The sequence below is a fragment of the Ambystoma mexicanum genome, chromosome 8 (genome assembly GCF_040938575.1).
Source record: "Ambystoma mexicanum isolate Mex_15411 chromosome 8, UKY_AmexF1_1, whole genome shotgun sequence".
Lineage (NCBI taxonomy): Eukaryota > Metazoa > Chordata > Amphibia > Caudata > Ambystomatidae > Ambystoma > Ambystoma mexicanum.
This window is the reverse complement of record NC_090929.1, coordinates 890,231,188-890,252,796: the sequence shown is the minus strand read 5'-3', so window position 1 is coordinate 890,252,796 and position 21,609 is coordinate 890,231,188. Positions and strand designations below refer to the sequence as shown.

The window sequence follows — 21,609 nt, the reverse complement described above, 5'->3', positions numbered from 1 at the left end:
TTAATTGTATTGGGATTTAGGCAAAGTGGCTAGGGACACATGATATGATATGATAGTGTATTTATAAAGCGCCTATACACAATATGTTTCAAAGCGCTTCGAGGCAATGGGAGGAACAAGGGAAAATACAATGGCATTCTTACAGGCCATGAATAGTAAGGATGTGAAATTAACTATCGTACTCGGGCTGACGACATTTCAGATAGTGCAAGAGCTAAGACACAGATAAGGAGGGGGGAGAGTGGGAAGGAAATGGAAACAGACAGGCAACTACTGAACTAGGCCTGATGACATTTCTGTTAGTGCTGGAGATTTTAGAGCCCAATTTTTTTAGCCACCACTTTTTAATGTGTACTTGTCTGATAAAGAAGAGCTGTGGCAGGTGGAAAATGTTTAGTCTGCTAGGATAGGCAAGCTGAAATTGCACTGGCTTGCTTTTGCAGATCATTTGATCTTCTTCAATCGCACTCCTGTGGGTCTGCAGCGAAAATTGGATCTATTCTTCCAATGCGCTGGTAAGAATAATCTCCATGCTAACGGTACAAAATCTAAAATTGTTGTCTTTTCAAGTGGTGCCAGACCTAAGGTGATGACGTGGGTGCTGGATGACGAGAGGATAGAACCTGTACCCTCTATTAAGTTTCTGTGGTACAATCTATCAAACGCCTCCTCATTGGTTATGTGGAAGGCCTCCTTGAGGGTTAAGCTATGTTTATTTTCATTTTTTGCATTTAGGGATTTTTGTAAGCGCATATCCCTGAGGAGCCGGGAAAAGAATTGCATCTGGGCGCAGATAGTATTGCAGCAGGAGCGATAACCGATAGTAGCTACTACATTTTAAGTTAAAAGATGTGTTTTTAGTTTCTTTCTGAAGGCCAGCAGAGATATGACTTGGTGAAGCTCATACGGTAGGGCATTCCACGCTCTAGGTCCTGCATATGAGAAAAGTTTATCACCCCAATTAACAGAATTAGAGTGTGGAACCTTCAAAAGTTTTCGGTTAGATGAACGCAAACAACGTTCAGATTGATAGGCCGAACTTTTTGACACCAAGTATCTCAGTGCTGTTCCTTAGATGCACCTGAAAATCAAGCAGAGGGTTTTAAACAACACCCCCTGTTGTATATGCAGCCAATGAAGATCTCTGCGAAACTGCAAAATGTGTGAGTATTTTGGCAAAGAAAAAATCAGCCTAACGACCAAGTTTTGTGCACCCTGTAAGCGATGAATTTGGTTCTTTGGAATACCCATGAATAATGCATTACAGTAGTCGAGCCTTGAATTAACCAAGACACCCACCACCATGGGACGATCTTTAGGCATTATGAATGGCAACAGCGGTTTTAGAAATCTTAATTGATAACATACAAATATCACTGTATCACTAATCTGTTGATTACAACCAAGATCCGTCTGCCAGGTGCAGCCAAGATTTTTAACCTTGAAGGTAAATGATGTCAGAGTCTCAAAGAGCTCGGGACAGGACAACTGTGACAAAGTCATTGCCAGTTTTTTTTTTCGATCCAAACAAAATGGTCTCAGTTTTGTTTGGATTGAGCTGGTGCTTATTAGTAGCCATCCAGTTCTTGATTTTTCTGGCTTAGGCCAAAACTCTCTGAATGGCTTCCATAGGTTCTGTTAGCTGCATATAAATCTGTGTATCATCAGCGTATGAATAATACAACAATCCAAACTCAGCAAAAATCTCTAATAAAGGCCGAATGTAAATATTAAAAAGCAACGGCGAAAGTGATGAGCCCTGAGGGTCTCCATATCTGACCACCAGAAAATCTTTAATAAACGTCCCCAACTTAAGCTGTTCAGAATGGTCATTTAGAAAAGAAGGGAACCATTTAAGAGAGGCATTTGAGACCTGGGCTGTGTCTGTCATGATCCCTGTCCCTAGCCCCCGTACACAACGCACTGGGGCCAGACCACCATCCCCCACATGGACCTTGAGGGCCTCCCTGTCTCCTCACAGACTCACTTGGAGCCAGGCTCATACATTTAGCAGAAGTCTGATGAGGAACTGAACTTGGCATTGCACTTGGGGCAACATGGATGCCCCCACATAACTCAGTTCATTGAACTGAGTTATGCGGTCTAGCCTTTTAGGTGTCGTCTGACCTAGGGATGCCTGGGATAACTGGAGGCTATAAAAACCACGCCCGGCAGAGAAACACGCTTTGCGTTACTCTGCGCCTGCAGCGTGACACTCACGGTGTTCGGATCGGTCTCCTGTAGACCTTCGCCTTTCCTCTGCATCCCGTGCACCTGAAAGAACAAGGACAGCATTAATATCATACTTAGCGTACCAAGAAGAACCTGCTTCCATCCAATGTTCTTCTGATCCAGCGGACAGCATATTCGGAGGCGTCATCTTCATTCCGGAACGCTGCAGCCTGCAAGGAAAAGGACGAGAGAAAGAACATTAGTAAGCACTCTCGTATTCGGATTCCTAAAAACAGCAAGAATAGTAAAACGCTTACCTGAACCTGAGTCGCTCTGGGTAACTTCAGCTCTGTAGCACACCATCGATCTACAAGGGAAAACACAACACAGGTTAACACACGAAGGACAATAAGGTGCCGCACTTCGCACTTTACTTACCGCAACTTATTCTCTCACCGGCAGTCATGTTGGGACATTGCAGCAGCCTGTTAGGCACAAGAGAGACATAGGTCAGCATAAAGACAAGCGAACAATTATGGCAATGGGAGCAGTTCTCTCGCAGAAAGACCCAGAAACGGGTCAATTACACCGTGTCGCCTTCTGGTCTCGTAAATTCACACCGCCCGAGCTCAACTACGCTATCACGGACAAGGAACTCCTAGCCATTAAGTCAGCCTTTAAGGCTTGGCGACACCATCTCCTTGGCGCCAGACATACAATCACTGAAATAACTGACCACCGGAATTTACAGTACCTAAGGACAGCAAAGGCTCAATCTTCACGGCAACTACGCTGGGCTCTCTTCTTTGCTGAATATGATTACGTGATCACGTTTCGACCAGGAGTTAAAAAACGGAAAAGCCGATGCTCTTTCCCGCATGGGTACCGATGAGCAGGTGTACAAGAATCCCGACCCAATAGCCATCATTCCAAACAACAAACTCCTGGGGATTACAACAACCATGACCCAAGGTGAGCTACATGAAGGAGTCCGAAGCGTGATGGGTCCTGAGCAATTACAAGAGTGGAGAACACGAGGGGAAGATCACACAATAAAAAACAACTACCCTATTTCAAGGATCATTTATTCCTGCCGAATAAAGAACTACAAGAAAAAGTAATGTCCGGTGTTAGGCAGAATCCAGTGCAGTTCCCTTAGGAAGCACTACACCAGATTAGGACTACCGGTGAGAGCAATAAATCCCCTTTGGTATCAGTCTGTACCACAAAGATTTAGTTGGTAGCTGTGGCTGAGCAGTTAGACTTATCTCAAGAGGGAGATGAGCAGTATTCAGGGTTTACACAATAGGTCTACTATACCATGGCACAAGGAAACACTGACTAAGGCTTGGTATTAAAAAAGTAGTTATATATTTATTTTATACATTTCTAAGAAAACACATACATCACAGTCATCAGGCAAGTTAAATTAAGTCAAAGGAAAAATATACACACTCCCAGGTTAAATTGTAGACCAAGTGAACCAGAGTGAAAACTGAGCTAAACGGCACAGTGACAACTACACACAAGGGATCCTCTAAAAATTCCTCATAAGGGAGGGTAAGCACAAATTATAAAGACATAGTTTCTCCTACACCCTAACAACACCTCCCATTAGTTTGTGAACCAGTTCAGCAAGACAGTGCATCAGTATAAGCAATACTTAAAATGAAAACTGAGCAAAATGGCATTTCACAATGGTTAAGAATGGGAAGGCAAGGGTAGTTGACAGAAATAGGTGCTCCACACAGTTCTCAGTGAGAATCAATCTAAAGAAAGCAGATCTAACAAATGTGACCAGAGTCAGTAGGCCTGTGCCAGAATCAATGGTACAGGGCAAGGGCCCAGGAGCAAAAATGTTCTTGTAGCTGCAGTCAGGTCTTTGGTTAACGAATTTGAAAAGGTGGTTGCAGAAGTTGAAAAGACAATGTTAAGAGAGAGGGGCGGCCGACCCAACAGGTAGGTAAAGTATTTAAAGCACATTTAGCATTACTGCGAAGAAAGGGCGGCCTGGCGGAACAATGTACCTTAATATGGAGAAGTGGCTCCTGCAGTGGCGGTTGTTCCTGGTAGTTCCTGCAGTTCGGGTGATCCAGCAGAGGAAGAGAGGTTATCGTCGAGGAGGAAGGTTCAAGTTACGGCACTACCCAGGGATGAAATCAGCCGCGGTGCTGCCTGACGAATAAAAGGTACGCTCCTTTAAACCGCGGTCCGGGTGGACTGGTGCCTGGCTATCTGGCCTCCAAGTACAGGTTACGGGAGATTCTGCCACAGCAGGCCCGGGAAGGCGATTGGCAAACTGGTTGGCCCCAACAGCTCAAGGGAAGAAGGCTCTTGCAGATGAAGATCTTATCTCGTCAAGTGGAGAAAAGTGGTGAGACGCTGCAGCAGGGCTTCACCGGTGGTTCAGTCGTTGGAGATGTCTTTGGCTTCTCTCCTCTTCAGCTTCTTAGGTCCAGTGGCAACGTCTTGCTCTTCCAGTCCTTAGGACCCTGCTTTTATGCAAAAAGATCCCCATTCATACAGCCTAGCTGTCACTCACACAGTGGAGTGGTCATCTTGGCGGGAGACCCTACAGCCTATCATGATAGAATGCAACATGGGTTGCTGAGGCAACCCTGTCCATGGGGTCCTCTCCCCCTCCCACAGAATGAACCCACCCCAGACTCAGTGGCGCCGAAAGGAGGGCTTCTCGGCAGAAGCCTGCCAAACGGACAAACACAGGATCCCCGACCTGGGTTAGGAGTTTAGAGTAAGACACGAGAAAGAAGTTACATTAAAGTTCTGGCAAATAAAACCTACCAGAGCAAAGTTAATATTAAAATACACCGGTAGTATGTTAGAGGCTGTCAGAAAATGTGGTAGGCTCGAACAATGGGAAAATCCCATAGGGAAATATTCGCAGTCGAACATTTATGGTAGTAATCACTGCCACCAGCCAGAAACTTTTGAGAGAGGGACTGTATGGTACCCTCTCGAAAATTAACATAGGGGAAAAACTATTAACCCCTTCCAGTACGTCCATAGTAAGATGGGTTGTACTGGTTTAGTTAATAGGATTTGACTAGTAAAGTCAATGGGGACTTTACATGCTCTGGGAGACAGTAGTCAGTCCCAGGGTATGGAGTCTATGTTTGGGGGGCGCTACGACACCCCTGTGTCACTGCACTGAGGGTGCTGTGTAACACATGTGAATAAAGATGGTTCCTATGGGGTAGAGAAAGATGCCATAGGTATTAAACACAAAAATAGCCTAGAACACACATAGCAAAAATGCCTAAGAGTGGGAAAAAGAGTCTCACTCTTAGCAGGTAAAAAGAAACAAACCCTTCAAATCCAGCAAAGCTGTTGGGGGACTCTATAGGTAAGGGAAATTAGCCATAAAATGAGAATTCTCCCTAACATCCGGTTATGACGACTCCTTAATCGAGGGCCATCCTGGAATTGCGAAGACTCTAGCCAAGGTAAAACGGAGTTACTGGTGGCCCACGTGGCGTAAGGACATTGTCCAATTCGTCCTGTCCTGTAGTGTGTGTGCACAAAATAAATAATCTAAGCAAAAGCCAGAGGCACTCCTTCACCCATTGGAAATTCCACCAGTGCCCTGGCATACACTATCCCTCGACTTTAATACCGATTTACCACCCAATCAAGGATTTAATACCATTCTAGTGGTTGTGGACCTGTTCTCAAAAATGGCACACTTCATTCCTCTTAAGGGTCTCCCAAACGCGTCCACTTTGGCAAAAGTGTTTCTTGAACGCATTGTACGATTCCATGGGTTTCCTTCGGTGCTGGTCTCAGATCGAGGAACTCAATTTGTGTCCAACTTCTGGAGGAAGTGTTGTTCTATGGCCCAAATTGACATCCGACTGTCCACCAGTCACCATCCTCAAACGGATGGTCAAACGGAGAGGACGAACCAAACACTCGAACAGTACCTACGCTGTATGCTACACCAAAGAGAAGGAAGTTGGACGGATCTGTTATGGATAGCTGAATATGCCTATAATAATTCTCTACATACCAGTACTGGACAGACTCCTTTTTATACCATCTAAGGCAGGTATCCACGCACTTCCGAACTAGATGGCCATACTGCCCTTGAAATGTAACCATTTAAAACCTTGCACGCGACCATCTCACAAACCTTTAAAAGGGCTGTTGAACATTTACTCCAAGCAAAGGACCGTCAAAAGAAATTTGCTGACCAGCATCGAGTAAAGGCCCCCAGCTATCAGGTGGGAAACGAAGTCTGGTTGGCATCGAAACATGTGCCCATAAAAGAAACCCAGACATTCCGCCCATGTTACCTAGGTCCTTTTACCATCACCTCTGTGATAAATCCAGTGGCAGTCAAATTAGCCTTACCCCCTAACATGCAAATTCATCCTGTGTTCCACATATCTCTCTTGAAACCTGTTCAGCCTGGAACCTGTGTTACAACTCCACCGAAACCAGTAATGATCAAAGGCGAGCCAGAATTTGAGGTTAAAGACATGAGGTGCCAGGCTCATACATAAAGCAGAGGTCTGATGAGGAACTGAACTTGGCATTGCACTTGGGGCAACATGGATGCCCCCACATAACTCAGTTCCATGTTCTGACCTAGGGATGCCTGGGATACCTGGAGGCTATAAAAACCACACCCGCGCAGAGAAACACGCTTTGAGTTACTGTGCGCCTGCAGCGTGACACTCACCGTGTACGGAACGGTCTCCTGTAGGCCTTCACCTCCCTCCACATCCCGCGCACCTGAAAGAACAAGGACAGCATTAATATCATATTTACCGTACCGAGAAGAACTTGTTTCCATCCAACGTTCTTCTGATCCAGCGGACAGCATTTCAGCGGCGTCATCTTCATTCTGGAATGCCGAGCCTGCAAGAAAAAGGACGAGAGAAAGAACATTAGTAAGCACTCTCGTATTCCTTAAAAACAGCAAGAATAGTGAAACGCTTACCTGAACCTGAGTTGCTCTGGGTAACTTCAGCTCCGGAGCACACCATCGACCACAACACAGGTTATCACACGAAGGACAATAAGGCGCCGCACTTTGCTCTTTACTTACCGCAACTTATTCTCTCACCGGCAGTCGTGTTGGGAAATTGCAGCAGCCTGTTAGGCACAAGAGAGACATAGGTCAGCATAAAGACAAGCGAACAGCGCCGCACATCGCGCAGTCACTCACCATTCAGCGCTCAACTTCCTCAAGCGGCACGACACCATTCCGATCCCCTTACCAGCACCTAGGAAAGAAGGGGGGGACATCATTAAGGAGTGCAAGAGACAAGAAAAGGACAGTTCCACAAGAACCCACAACCTACCTTATCGGACTGGAGTCACAGCAAGTCCGAACTCATTGGAGGGGCCGCACCAGTGGAGCAACTAGGTCACACAGCGCCCACCTCAACCAACGCACACCTGCACCAAAGAGCAGGATGAAGAGCACCCTATGCAAGAGAACAAGGTGAGGAGAGGACATAGGGGAAAGTTTGATCCTCAAGGGGTGTGGGAGTCAAACGACTTGAGACTATTAAGCTAAAACTAAATATCCTGTATTCCAGACCCAGGCCCCAGTTGAACGGATCCTAGGGAAGGGTTTGAGATTGTGGTTGGTCCGAGCAGGCTGAGTGGCGTCCCCACGGATATCAGGTGAGCGGTACAGTGTCAGAAAGTCTTGAAATAAGTATCCCATAATCCACAGTATCAAAGACAGCCGCGAGGTCCAGCATAACTAACATGCTGATGTCCCCCTCATCGGCTGCCTTTAGCATATCGTCCCATACAGACACTATTGCTGTCTCAGTCCCATGATCCGGTCTAAACCCAGATTGATACACATCCAAAATCCAAAATACTATGTTCCTCCAGGTGAGCCTGTAATTGGATTGCGACAACCTTCTCCAGGATCTTAGCCAACCAAGGTAGGACAGCAATAGGACGGTAATTTGCATAAACTTCGTGGTCCAAGGTATTTTTCTTCAGGAGAGGAGTAATATATGAACTCTTTAACTCACTGGGAATACAACCTTGCATCAATGAGGCATTTATGATAGCCAACACAGGTGAAATTAGCACTTACACATGCTTTCTAGCTAAGTAAATAAGCAGGAATCGGGTCATAATTAAAGTTGGTGGGTTTTAGTTTGGAGAGAAGATTGCTAATCATATCCACTTCCACTGGTCTAAAATCAAATTTTAAACGCTTTTGATCCGACTCACCCCCCACTCACACCCCATATTGGTGTTCAATTCTGCACTAGGCACTGACTGGGTTTCTAATTCGATATTGGTTCTGATTGCTTCAATCTTTTCTGTGAAAAGAGCATTAAAAGCATTAGACAAAGGTAAAGAGGGTGTGATACATGAAGTGGTGCAAGGGGGACAGCTAAAAATGTCACCATTTCAAAAAGGGCCTTAGGTCTATTGGAGGCGAGGCCTATTTGTTTTTGCAGGCATTCTGCCTTGGCAGTAACAATGCCCTGGTTATATCCTCTTGTCTCCCATATAAAACGCCTGTTGTCACGAGTGTGTAGATTTTCTCTTCTTCCAGCCCTTCGCTATTATCTAATGAAGGTTGAGCCAGGGGCAACCTGCTCGCCTTGGAAACAAGACGACATGGAACAACACAGGTTTGATCCCAGAGTCCGCGCTTAGAAACATCTGGTTATTAAGTGTGTTATAAATAACCTATCATATCATATCATATCATGTATCCCTCCTGGACCTGGGTAGCCATTTGAACGCATTGCTATGGAAGAAGGTCTTTAGCCTTTCCTCGTCAATTCCCAATGCAGTCATCTGAAATGAACTGGCCTAGACGTCTCTACAAGCTCACTATTTGTGGAGACAATTATCAAATTATTCCAAGTTTCTAAGGCCAGCAGCAAATTAATTGTATTGTGATTTAGGCAAAGTAGCTAGGGACACATGATATGATATGATAGTTTATTTATATAGCATCTATACAAAATATGTTTCAAAGTGCTTCAAGGCCAAGGAGGGAACAAGGGAAAATGCAATGATATTCTTAAAGGCCATGAACATTAAGGATGTAAGGATGTGAAATGAACTATCGTACTCGGCCTGACGACATTTCAGATAGTGCAATGGCTAAAACATAGATAAGGAAGGGTGGGGAGAGAGGGAAGCAAATGGAAACAGACAGGCGACTACTGTACTACGACTGCCGACATTTCTTGAAGAGCTGGAGAAAAACAAAAGGTGAGGGTTGAGGGGTGCAGAAAGGGAGGGGAGGGACAAAACAAGCGACTATCGTACTAGGCCTGACGACATTCCAGATAATGCTGGGGGGGGTGATAATTAAGGGGAGGTTGGAGGGGGGAGGAGGCAGACGAGGTTGCTATCATACTAGGTCCAGGGACAATTCTGATAGAGTAAGTGCATAGAAGAACGTAAGGAGAGGGGACGACATAGGGAAAAGGAGAAAGGGAGAGGACGAGAGAACAAAGAGTAAGCAGTCAAAAAGAGTGAAGAAGCAAGAGGGTAGAGCGAATACAATTGCAGAAGTCAGTAGTAACACATAATGTTGCAAGCCAGGATACAAGATGAAGATGGAAACAGAATGATTCAGGGCCACCATGAGTACAAGATGCAAAGGAAGTTCAGCATCAGAGTTGAGAAAGGGTAACGCACTGTGAATCAATGAAGTCCATAAAAGTCAAATCCAGCATTGGCCACAAGACGGTGATGGTGAAACCAGAATGTATCAGGACAGACTCCTGCAGAAGTAGAATAGTAGCACATGCTCACAGTCTATCAATACATATGTCCGAAGGATGCATGATTTAATTGTTTCCATTAGCTCTTCAGGGGAGGAACTTCTAAATTGCCAAGGTGGAGTGAAAATGAAACTTTTCAGGCAGGACTTGCCCCAGACAATAGATGCGATCAATTCATATTCCACATATAGCGAGTATGCTAAATTTGTGAGAAGGGACCACCTTCCCCTGTATTTGATTTGCTTCCCATGTAATACATTTTGAGCACTACTATACATGCGATTTAGACTAAATCAGCTACCTACGAGGGAGCAGACTAATCATTGGGGTTCCCCTCTAACTACATGTTCTGCATTGTATTGCCGCTTTTGCAACTATCTAGGTTCTGCAGAGACTTTGCGACATAGGGTTATGGAATGTCTATTTTTTCAGGTTACCAGAGATAGATTGTTTTAAGCTGTTTGGATTTCACATGCACTTTGCCACATTGTTACAACACATAAACCGCACAAACAGCACACGAGGACTGACATTGTGCTGATACTCGCACCAAAAGCTCAGCACACGGTGTACACCGAGTTGAAGCTGCCAACAGAACACCACTCCTCTCACCATCCTACTCCCTTTTCACCCTACTAACCCATCCCACCTTCTCGTTTGCAAATCTGCCATAGCGCCTGCGGATCAACTCCGTTGGTGACGGTGCGCTGTATTAATATCTTTAACATATATTTAATATTTTGCTTCTTGATGATGATGCCTACTTTTTGTTACATGTTTTATATTCTGTTTTTGATTAATTTTGTTTGTGTAAGGTTTTTTTGTAAACAGCATCACAATATAAAAAATTTTTGTATGCAGGTGAAGAGTGCAAAGGGGTGTGGTTTTGGGTTTAGAAGGGTGGGAATGGGCGAAAATCATATAGATTTGACTGAGAAATGGCAGTTAAATGGGTGGGACAAATAGCCAAACAACACAAATCCATACTCATATGTCATTGAAAAGCATTACAGACCCTCATTCAAAGCCCCTATTTGATGCTCTTATGTTAAAGCTCTTAATATAATGACAATATTTACAGCTTAAAGCTAGCGCTTTTAGCACTACCTAATAGCAAAACCAAAAAACTAAAAATGAGAGCTGCAAAGCTCTACAGTGAAAAATTTGCTGGTATAATGTGCCAGCAGAGGGCGCTAAAATGCAACATAGGTCAAAGTTGGGATCCCCTCTGAAAACAAGCTAGTTATAAAAAAAAAAAAAGTCATCTAGAAAAGCACTGGAAACGATGCTGGAGGGGGTATGTCCAGGGCTATTGGGAGGGACAAACCACTGGAGTTGTTTTGGAGACGTAGCAGCGTAGTTAATTCAGCAGCAGCAAGCGAGCAGGTGTATCACACGTTGTTTTGTCGTCAGTACAGAACGTTAACACTCTAGTTCTGAAATTTCAAAACGATGTGGTTGGCGAAGGAGTACATGAGCAAGTGAATTCATATTTGAGCGCCTGTTGCCATGAACGTTAGCAGCCCCATTTTCGGATGATGATGCGTTGCAGTTTAATGAACATGTTCATGACAAACAAGGGCTTTTTAATGTCCATACATACAGTAAACACGTCTGCTTTCGGCACGATAGGATAATTTCGGGATCCCCTTAATTGAACAATTCCACGAATCCAAGAAATGTTTTAAGTCTAGCATAGCCCTCAACCTTTCATGGCCGCTGGGCGGGTGAAAACACCCGGTTTTGTTTTAGGCGGGTGAGAAGCCCATTGATTGCTATGGGCGCGTGGTGAATTTAGCGGGTGAGGGCGCCGCCTAGGTGGCCAGCGAGTTGAGAGATATGCTCTAGGTATCATCACTTCTGACAATCCGCCTTTACCTCAAGCCCTCAACAGGCGACCCTGTCGGTATCCAAACAATTGAAAGAAAGAATGGACTCGGGAGACAAGCAAGACGCGCTTGGGCTTCGATTTTCAGCCTGTCCTAAGAATTGTAGACATGGTTTATAACATCATGTATTTTAGATTTTATGGAAACAGTTCGATTAGTTTTGAATATTGTATACATTAGTCAATGTGAAGTTTTCCTTACAAGAGGTGTATTATTCAAATACAATAACTGCCATTTTTTCTATTTGTCCTTATATCCCTTATACCAAACCATGTATCCCAAAAAACTGTTCGATTTATTACACATATTTTTAATAACCTCAACTTTTCTTCAAGTGTACCTTTCTAATTGTAGAAATCGTAATCTTTCGCGATGGCGCCCATGTCTTCATATCCGTTTTTGTCCCTTTTCTCTGTTGACTTTGGCAGAAAGTCCGTTGGCGCTTGCGCTTACTTTACCGGTCGTGGTGAGTAAGGCGCCAGACTATTGGCTGTGCTGAGTTTAGTGTCGGCTATGTCGTGACGGAATCGAAAGGCAAATGGCGGAGGACAGGTAGCGCCAGAGGCCCGGTTTGAAAACAAAAATAAAAGAGAGAAGAACACCACCACAGGAGATCGGAAGAAGCTGTCAATAGGCGGACTACACTGGGGCGGAAAAGCCAGGCGATCACCCGTAACTTTTAGCAGCCCCCCAGAAGCAGGCGGTGCCAGGAGAGCCCTGCCGACTTCTGCGGGGGAAGGAGAGCCACCAACTGCGTGAGTTTCTAGTAGCTTATCTGCCCCGGAGAAGGGGTGTGTGAAAGAGGGAGAGGTGGTACTCAGCCACATACTCTTATTATCTGTAGAAACTGATGGAGGAAGGGCTACTGGAGCTTGGGGAGGGGTGTGCATCCGAGGTCCCTGGTCCAATGTTTTTTGAACCACTCCCATATAGTCCCCCTGAAGTACACGTTTCTGGAACCCCATATGTCGACTGTGTGTTTTCTTCATTTCTCCTCCTCCCAAGCCACCAGTGCCGCCTTCGCTAGGAAGTGGAATTCATCGCCCATCTGGCTGGGGGTTTACAAGTGGGGGAGATGCGGGCTTCACCACTTGTACCCGTGCATTTGGAAGGATCGCTTTGCCTCTAAGTGACCCCCGTTTTGGAATGTCCGCTAGCCAACGGTTTTCGATATAACAAACCCAGTTTCTCGTCTCGGTTCTTTTTGCCACAAATTATGAAATCTCGCAAATGCTGTTCATTGGGAAGGTACGTTATACCTGCTTTTCAACTACAGATGACCATTGTTGCAAAGTTGACAGGTGTCATGTGTGAATCTCGTGGCAAAGAAGAGATGTTGCCTCCAAAATCCCCATCCCACACTGACCGTTATGGGTCGCCCTTGTTCTGTGAGTCTGACTAGTGCTTTGGCATCTGGGGTGGTCAAGAGTTGACTTTGTGTTGGTGTTCGAGGTCTGCGGCCCTGTTGGAAGTATGATCAAGAGTGAAAGCAGCCCAAAGAGCTTTCACGCGAAACGGGGTGGGGGGAGGTGGTGTGTGAAGAGGAGCAGCAGCTGTCATTTCTCAGGATCGGTACCTCTGCCGAATGAAAGGATAACAGGGGAATTGCCTACGTGTATACAAGGACCGTTTCCAAATAATGAACCGCCTCACAAGTGGAGACATGAGGAGGGAGGGGCGGGCCATGTGCCCGCGTTGTTATGTAGCAAGGCTTGCGTGTGCTCATGCTCGCCTATCTTTCGTGTACGTCATTTGTCAGTTTTTAAAAGAGGACGCCCATGTTCTATTCATCGCATTTTGGCTCACTGATTGGGTCTAAAGTTCACATACGTTGACTGGAATGACCGCTTTTGACCATTGCCATTAACCCTGGGTTGGGCCAGGACGCACGGTACTTCTGTGTATTTTTGAATACGTTCATGCCACTTTTTTATAGGTTCACGTTAGATATCATCTGTGTTGTATTTCTAGTTCATGCTGTATAGATATCCTCTGTGCTGCAGTGTTAATGTGTAGATACTGCGGAATGTACTTGATGTGTCAATTTTGCCAAATCTTTTTTTAAGAGCCTACGTTGTCAGTCCTCTGTTGCAAGGATCGTTTTATGGTTGTTGGTATAAGTCATTGTTTTCACTTTATTATACATCGGACTTGATACCAGAAACACCTTTCAGGTTTTCTAGTACATTAATTCCCGCTCTATGTCAACACTTGCAAGCCGTCCAGAGATCCTGCTATAAAAATACGTAGTCATCTATCAGGTCGAGGAGAACGATGTTTATGTATGTAGGAGTTGATAACTTTCTAAACATTGAGTGACACCGTTGCTTTAATGGCGGTGCCCATTTTAATTATTGATAACTTAACTACTTACACCGAGTTGTAAAAGTGCAAAAGATAGTTTTGTCTTGGCTGTTTGTGGAATTTAACATTTTTCCTTTTTTAGCCCTGTATATTTGCATAATCAAATAATTTGGCGTTCGAATCACCTTTTTGGTTAAACGTAATTACTGGAGGTAATCTCATCCACATTTTTAATAGCCTCACCTGTTTCAGAAATGTAATTTGCTCTCAATAATTCTGCCATTTGCCCATCACTTCAAAGCCCGCAATTTGCACATCATACTTATGCATATTTTTGATCACTTAAATTGAATCCATTCAACATTATGCGTGCCATTGTGCAGTGATTCGGGTAGAATGTTTTCATATAATGTTAACTGGGCACAATTCTGCAGAATTTTGAATTTGTTGGCATACTACTATGGTTTCTAGTTTATAGCATCATATTGTCTGAATGGAGTGCTGTAAAAGGCCTCCCAATTTGCACTCGCCCATAGTAAGTTGTAATTCATTTTTGGCGAGTAAGGGATGGTTTGCTGTAAGTATGTAGAGCTGTCATTCATGTCAGGACGAAGTGACCTTTTGTTTATGCATTGGCGCTTGCAACTTGACAATGTTCCTCCTATAGAGTGGGTTGGTGTATTCTGATGTGCTCAGTGAACAAAAGTTGGTAAAGAGACACAACTATTCGTTGTCCCTAATGCAACCTTAACTTCTCCATGTCCTGTTCATGACTTCTCCTGTTGTATAAATTGATATGGGGACCATCATTTTTACACGTTTTTATTGTTAATTTGTGCTTTGTTGTGGACAAATCAAACTGTGGCGTTACCCACTGGGCACGGCCTGAGGCTATGTCCAATGGGCCATGTGACCATGGTATGGGCTTTGGGTGGCACAAGTGTCTGGCCATGGCCAGTTTGTTCACTTGGCATTGCCTTAAGCCGTTATAAAAGTGGTTCTATTATTTATTAATTAGCTGAACCTGTTCAGAGAGCTGTGCTCCAGATAGGATTTTTGGGGTTCGAGTATTTTACTCCCAATTATTTGAATTGTAGAGGAGTAACGTAAAGAGTACAGTATTTTCTTTCTTAGCTAGAGAGTTAAAGTGTCTGACAACTATCCAATTTATGCATAAAATTAACTGTTTTGAAAACCTTAATGACAAATTGTCAATGCGTACTACTCGGCTTCATCTTCATTATACCTGGACACCAAAATTGTGTTAACTACTATAGATGCCAGTTTGTTACATCATAAAGCAACTCCCTCACTCCACCAACACCACTTCTCTGCCTCTCGGCCCTACTGTTGCTGCCTGGCGCTACCTGCTTTACAGCCACTTTGCTCCATCTCTCCTTCCCTTAGCTACTCAGTTTCCCCGGTCTCTCACTTTCTGATGTTCTGCCTCTCACCCTTAAGTGTTGGTATGCCACGTTTTGAGGTCTGTTGCTCTGTCACTCTGCACTCTTGCCCTGCCTTTCTCTAATCTGGACTTTCTATTTTAAGCTCTCCCAGTCTGCTGTTGATCTGTCTTTGTGTTTTTCTTATTTTACTCTCTTTTGCTTGGCTTCTATCCCTCAATCCTATTGTGTGTATTCTATTATTTGCCTCCGTTTCCCTTCTCACTTTCTTTGTTCTTATGTAGCTTATTGTCCTCTTCCTGTTGCTCGAATTTTGCTGTTTTGGATTGTCTTAATACGTTCTTTGTTTTCTCAGCCTCAACACCCACCCCCCACTTTGACCTCCTGTATTGCTTAGTTTCAGAGTTGCTCTTACTCTCCTTTTCGTCTTTTGACATAGCGCCAATAAATATTCCAAAAGCTGAAAATGCCTTTTCCATTTACAAATATAGTGTAGCTTTACCATTGGGTGCTCCTTTTTAGATGTGTGCAGACCTTCTTTTGGCCATAAGGCAGGGAATTAAAGAGTTGGAGGTTTATCTCACCAGATGCAGCACTTGCTTGAATGCAGATGTAATGACCTACAGTGCTGGTAATGCAAGTGTAAGAGCCCAAATATAGCAGTCCTCATGGGGGATGTGTGTTGTACTTCTGAGCCATTACAGGTAATGCATCCATGATGAAATGTGTGTTCTGAAGCACTGAACATTTAGTAGTCCTTTTGTTAAGTCGAACGGTAGGTCAGCTCTGTTACAGTCAAATGTTCCCTGCATATTAAACACACTCTGATGCAGACTCATTAAGTGACCTATAAACAGGATTTGAACTAACAGGTTACACAGTGATCTCCACAGCAGGGTTATTTACCCACTGACCTACTTTTACCAACAGACTGTTGTCTCGGAAAGGAAAATAGGGTTAGGGCACTGTTACGGAGAATTCTCATTTTATGGCTAAATTCCCTTACCTATAGAGTCCCCCAGCAGCTTTGCTGGATTTGAAGGGTTTGTTTTCTTCTCATGCTAAGTGTGACTCTTTTTCCTACTCTTAGGCATTTTTGCTATGTGTGTTCTAGGCTATTTTTGTGTTTAATGTCTAGAGGGTTTTTCTCACCCTCATAGGAACAGTCTTTATATCTTTATATACATGTTACACAGCACCCTCAGTGCAGTGACACAGGGGTGTCCTAGTGGCCCCCAAACATAGACTCCATACCCTGGGACTGACTACTGTTTCACAGGGCATGTAAAGTCCCCATTGACTGTACTAGTCAATTTTTATGAACTAAACCAGTACAACCCATCTTACTATGGAGGTACTGGGAAGGGTTAATAGTTTTTCCCTGGTGTTCATTTTCGAGAGGGAGTGGGAGTAGGACCCTTGGACAAGGTTGCCTCAGCAAAACATGTTGCACTCTGTCCTGATAGGCTGGAGGGTCTCCCGCCAAGATGACCACTCCACTGTGAGTGACAGCTAGGCTGTATGAATGGGGATCTTTTTGCACAAAAGCACGGTCCTGAGGACTGGAAGAGCAAGACGTTGTCACTGGAACTAAGAAGCCGAAGAGGAGAGAAGCCAAAGACACCTGCAACGACTGAACCACTGGTGAAGCCCTGCTGTAGTGTCTCACCACTTTTCTCCACACGACGAGATAAGATCTTCATCTGCAAGAGCCTTCTTCCCTTGAGCTGGTGGGGCCAACCAGTTTGCCATCACCTTCTTGGACCTGCCCTGGTCGAATCGCCAGTTCCCTGTACTCGGAGACCGGATAGCCAGGCACCCGTCCACCCGGACCGCGATTTAAAGGAGTGTACCTTTTATTTGTCGGGCAGCACCGTGGCTGGTTTCATCCCTGGGTAGTGCGGTAACTCAAACCTTTCTCCACGACGAGAGCCTCTCTTCCTCTGCTGGATCCCCCGAACTGCAGGAACTACCAGGAACAACCGCCATCGCAGGAGCCACTTCTTCATATTAAGGTACATTATTCTGCCAGGCCGCCCTTTTCGCGTTGTAGTGCTAAAGGTGTTTAAATCCTTTACCTACCTGTTGGGTTGGCCGCCCCTACCTTCTAAACATTGTCTTTCAACTTCTGCATCCATCTTTTCGAATTGGTAACCAAAGACTTGACTGCAGCTACAAGAACATTTTGCTCCTGGGGCCTTTGCCCTGTACCACTGACTCTGGCACAGGCCTATTGACTCTGGCTAAATTTGTTAGAACTGCCTTCTCTAGATTGCTTCTCAACTAGAACTGTTGGTGCACCTATTTCTTATAACCACCTTTTTAAACTTGTGAAGTGCCATTTTGCTCGGTTTTCATTTAAGTATTCTCTATGCTAAAGAACTACCTTGCCTAAACTTGTTCACAAACTTAGGGGAAGTGTTGCTAGGGTGTGTAAGAAGATATTCCTGTATAACGTGTGCTTTCCCTCCTTTGGGAGAAATTGCTAGAGTGCCATTTGTTTGTTTTTCACTGTGCCGTTTTTTGCTCAGTTTTCACTCTTGCTCAAACTTGTCTACAATTTGGGAGTTGTGTATACTTTTCTTGACTGATTTTAACTTGCTTTATTAACCGTGATTAATGTGTTGAACTAGAAGTGCGTAAAATAAATATATATTCTTTTTAATGCTAGGCTTTGGTCAGGGTTTCCTTGTACCATAGCACTGTAGCCCTATTGTGTAAACCCTGAATACTGCTCATCTCCCTCTTGAGATAAGTCTGACTGCTTAGCCACCGCTACCAACTAAATCTTTGTGGTACAGACAGATACCAAAGGGGATTTATTGCTCATACCCGTAGTCTTAATCTTCTGTAGTGCTCCCTAAGGGAGCTGCACAGGATTATGCCTAATGGGCACTGCCAGCTCCATGTGAGGCTTGCCTGATATAACTGGCTAGTCAAAATCCCTCAGCCTGTTTGGACTATCCTACACGAGTCACGAGATGCATCTTCTGGGTGCAAGGAATTGAGAGATCCAATGTCCCTTTTTATTCCCATGACACTAGAGCATTTTCCAAGGCTGACTGGTTATTCTCCAATTGCTTTTGTATCCCTCCCCAGGACTGTTATTCCTTTCAGGGTTTTTATTTGTTTTTTATGTGAACTGCAAGGTTTCATAAACTTCCATGGCTTGCAAGGCCATCTTGGAATTCCCTTTTGAATTTGGCAGCTCTGCTGTCGTCTTTTAAGTGCAACATCTACAGTGTATTATCTGTTTCTGTAGGCCAGTCCACAGGCTGGTCTGCTCACTTGTAGAATATTGTGTGGAGCGATGTTTTAGACTGCACAGGGCTGTTCTTGAGGCCATGTTTCTACATCTCTGTGGGAATGGTCAGCTAGTGGGATCCACCCTCTGGTTAACCTATCCGATAGCAGCGCTATATGTGTGTTTGTTTTTATTTTTTTGCACTATCCATTTGAGAGTACAAATGGTGTGCTTACTGTTTGTGGCTGTCTAGTAACTTGCAAGTTTTTCCCGCTGTAGTATTTACACTCCCCATTTGGGGCGGACACACGGGTAAGGGAAACCAATTTATTGTAGCAATACCTGTGAAAAGCAAAAGCCCACCCCACTGTTGAGTTGATACATGATCAAGGGAAAAATATTTCAAGTTGACATCTACTAGACAGCCATAAGTCACTCGCCACTTCAGTTCTATACATGCACACCATTTCTTACTCGCTAGAGTCAAATATCACTAGCCAATGGATTGTGGCGAGTGGAAATTATGCACCCTGCATGAAGTGTCATTGTTTGACACTTATGATGTACTCGAGGGCTAAGCAATGGGTGGTGGGGGGGGTGGGATAAGAGTGCCATGCGTCTGAGTGAAGGTTGTCGTTACTTCCAACACCCACTAAATTTTAATATGTTTTGTTGTGAGGAATTTTTTTCAACAAATATTTTTTTTTATCTTTTTCAGTGTTTTATTAGGTTATCTTACCCCAATTGTAGTATACTTCTTGCCTAACATCTGGTAATTTGCCATAGCTAATGCCGCTTTGTACAGTGGCCCACTGCCCATGGTCTTTGGCTGTTGCCAGAGTTCCCTTTAGTAGTAAATTGCCACTTTTAATCTATTAGGCCACTTTGCCTTTGGGCGCTTGTTCCTTTTCACCATCTATAGAAAGACTGGCCTGCTAGTGTAAAAGACAGAATATTTTGTTAAAAACCTTTCTATTTATTTATTTTATTCCTGGGAGATTTTCTTAATGTGCCAGTTCTTTACTGTGGCAGTGATTCTTGCAGGAACTCAACGTGTTCTTCGTCTTGCGGTAAGACAAACACCTTTTGAAATTCTTTTCCTTCTGCACCCGACCTCTCCTGTTCATTGTTCCCTACTGTGATGATTTTCTGTGACCAATCTCGCTCTTTACCAGCAGCAATCTGGCAAGATTCACACCCTAAGATGATAATTATCTTACTGAAAAAGCCTTCACCAAAGATGAACACTATTTCATCCTCATTCACCTTACCCACCCCTTTCTTGAGCAGAAATCTCCCCTTTCCCTCTTCCACATATAATTGAGCACTTTTTCTTTTTTGTGTGCACATGGATTGACCACGGCTTTCATTGAGCAAAAAGGCAGACTTTTCATTTTTGAGTGAGGTTCTTTTAGGTCATCAGATGATCATCCAGTTCCTAACCCCTTTTTCATGTGGTGCGTTGAAATGGCATTATCAAGAATTTATTTTTATTTTTTATTGTGCATTTTAGTTTTAAAAAAAACCTTTTGCACATTTTTACTTTTACATTTCAACTAGTTGTTTCCATAATATAACACATTTTTAAGTTTTTCATTTTTTTTGATGTCCATTTTGTGCATACATCAAACGTTTATTAAAAACAAACACAATTATAAAACAGACATACAAGGTCAGTTATAAAGCAAACGTACAAGATCACCATCCTCTAGACAGTCTTTAGCAACTTATGGAATAGAATCCACAGATCATATAGCTTTTTAAAATCTAACATAAACAGCCAGTATCTATTTTTTTACATCATCAAATTGGAAGAAAGAATAATATGGAGTACATTTTGTTGTTGGTCTCAACTGAAATTCTTAATTTGAAAACACTATCTGATTTTAATGCAGTGCAGATTTGAGTTTTTTGTTTTAGCTTGCCCCTTGCCATTATCATCATTTGGTCACTAAATTCTCTTCCGAGAACCAATTCCATAGTTGTCTCTCAATAGTAGCAATGAACCCACAAAGTTTAATCATAAAGGAGTTATTAGGATGGGACATACATTTTGCCTTATATATTCTCTAGCTAAGTGTCTCTGACCAAGGTGGCCCCCAAAGATGCCATCCTTAATTGTTCAAAGAAGGGGCAGTAAATTACCAAGTGTTTTATGGTCTCTGGTTGCAATTCAATTAAACAAAATTTACAACTTATTGAGCCAGTGTTAGCCCAATTTCGTATACGCTGAAGAGTGTGGAGTTGGTTTAGTCTAAACCGCATGTATAATTCTCTAGTTTTATCACATGGAAAACAGAGAATATAACTAGCTCTCGGGCTTCTTTTATGGATGAAGCTAGCAAATTCCAATTCCTTATATAAGGAAAATGTGCGAGTCTTACAACCATACAACAGTCATATTCATGCAATTTTTTAAATGTATTTTTACATTTTTTTTTTTTTTTGTGCAAAAAGCTGGTCGCATGCAAAGATCTTCCTTGGTGATGCCAATATTCAATAGTAGCTTCTCCATTCTTTTTTTAAAAAGGACCTCAGAGACGGGGTTAGAATTTAAAACCTTTCTTGCAAACTCTTGATACAAAGAATTCTGAGGACAATCAATCATTTTAGTACAGAAGTTAAGTTGCCTCCATTGTAATCTTGATGCCAAGCTTGGCAAACCCAGTTCTATTCGGATACAAGAATTAAGAATATAGTTTGCCAATCTCAGTACCTGCTTCCAGATACCACCATGTATTATATTCAAGTAGATGTTAATATCATATAAGCAAAGATTGAGGCCATACAAAATGATAGCTTCAACTTTAAGTATATAAAATTGTAAAGCAGGTTCAAGAGAACTTTTACAG

The 21,609-nt window shown here is 43.5% G+C and overlaps 1 protein-coding gene across 1 annotated transcript in view; it reads left to right on the top strand.

Moving 5' to 3' along the window:
- The first annotated feature begins 12,293 nt into the window (after positions 1-12,293).
- The window catches only part of WAPL (WAPL cohesin release factor), a 1,736,851-nt gene continuing 1,727,535 nt past the window's right edge, over positions 12,294-21,609 (top strand). Inside the window, exon 1 of the mRNA XM_069610766.1 lies at positions 12,294-12,561. The gene's annotated coding sequence lies outside the window, so the exon portion shown is untranslated. The remainder of the gene's footprint in view (positions 12,562-21,609) is intronic.